Source organism: Cebus imitator, unplaced genomic scaffold, assembly GCF_001604975.1.
Source record: "Cebus imitator isolate Cc_AM_T3 unplaced genomic scaffold, Cebus_imitator-1.0 Scaffold267, whole genome shotgun sequence".
NCBI lineage: Eukaryota > Metazoa > Chordata > Mammalia > Primates > Cebidae > Cebus > Cebus imitator.
Genome location: NW_016107582.1, coordinates 278,555 through 280,459, shown reverse-complemented (window position 1 = coordinate 280,459; position 1,905 = coordinate 278,555).

The window sequence follows — 1,905 nt, the reverse complement described above, 5'->3', positions numbered from 1 at the left end:
CAAACTAGACCATTTCTCATGTCTCTTCCATCTTAAAAACTCAGACTCGGCCAGGCACAGTGGCTCACACCTGCAATCCCAGCACTTTGGAAGGCCAAGGCAGGCGGCTCACCTGAGGTCAGGAGTTCGAGACCAACCTGGTCAAATCCTGTCTTTATTAAAAATACAAAATTAGCTGAGCATGGTGGTGTGTGCCTGTAGTCCCAGCTACTTGGGAGGCTGAGGCAGGAGAATCACTTGAACCTAGGAGGTGGAGGCTGCACTGAGCCAAGATTGTACCACTGCACTCCAGCCTGGATGGCAGAGTGACACTCCGTCTCAAGAAAAAATAAAAAACAAAAAAAACTCAGGCTCCAATTTCAGTAGAGTCTGCAGTGGAAAAATGTCACATCAGGCTTAATTTCTCTAGAGGCAAGAGAAAGCGTCTCCTTCAGAAATACAGGAAAGAAAGTAGGAAGGTCACATTTTGGTCAGGCCATATAATTACTTCTAGAAAATAACAAAACCAATAATGATAATAGAGATAAGGCAGCGGCTGACACTCAGGAAAATAACTTACCACAAGCCATTAATATTTATTTACCTTTGGTGACAGTACTAAAGAAGATCATTTATGTCATTAGGAAGAGTACTATAATAGTTTGCTTTAATTCTCTAAATTTTGCATCATTTAACAATAAGCTAACTTTGAGATATGATCATCATGATAAATATGATATATACCTTTTTGTTTTACTCTAAATGGTTAGTCTTAAATAGACCCTTGTATTATGTAAGAGTCCCTCCACCATGGTAGACTCTCTTCAAGGCTAAAATGAAAAACGAAGCAATTTGGGAATCACAGAAGATAACAAGATGTTATTATAAAATAAATTCCCATTATTTATTTGTACAATGATTTAACTCTTGTTATCAAGTCATTGAAGTAGAAATCAAAGAATCTATAGAATTCTGGAATCACAGAACAAGGTTAAAAGGAGACAGTTTACATTCTCTCCCACTGAATTCTACTGAGTTTTATTATTGTTTACATATTATTTATATGTGGGAGCCGGGTGTTGTGGCTCACGCCTGTAATTTCAGCACTTTGGGAGGCCAAGATGGGTGGATCACCGGAGGTCAGGAGTTTGAGACCAGCCTGACCAACATGGTGAAATCCTGTCTCTACTAAAAATACAAAAATTAGCTGGACGTGGTGGCTCATGCCTGTAATCCAGCCACTCAGGAGGCTGAGACCTGAGAATTGCTTGAATCCAGGAGGCAGAGGCTGCAGTGAGCTGAGACCATGCCACTGCACTCCAGCCTGGGTGACAGAGAGAGACACCATCTCAAAATAAATAAATAAAATTATATATACATATATATATTATTTGGTTGTTTTCCAATTTACATAAGGCTATATAAATATTATTAAATATATTGTTTTTCTTAAATAGAAGTTTGCATCTCTCACCCAAACTAGCTGTTAATTTTCAAATTTGAACGTCTTAGTAGAATAGACTTAAAGCGCATAGGTAGGGAAACATTTTATTTGCTGCCTTAAGAAAGATTTTCAGCACAAGTACAAATGTGTGAACTGACCGTTATTATAAGTTCTTTTCACTTCGATAAAATGCTATTTCACTTGAGTCTTTTTGTGATCTCCAGAGAAAACAACTACTGAGTTCTATCCAATGCAACGAAAGTGGAATTGGTCAGATAATATTCAGTTTATTTACATTTATTTTCAACTAATGATTGCATCAAGCTTAATTTCCAAAATCAAAAGTGAATGCTGGCATTTTGTTTTCATTTTTTAACTTGAGAAAATAACCAGCGTGGGAAAACAAAACAAAACAGAACAGGAATCCTCTATATTAGTTTATAGTGATCTGGTCATTTTTTTCTCTTTCCGTCTCCCTATCT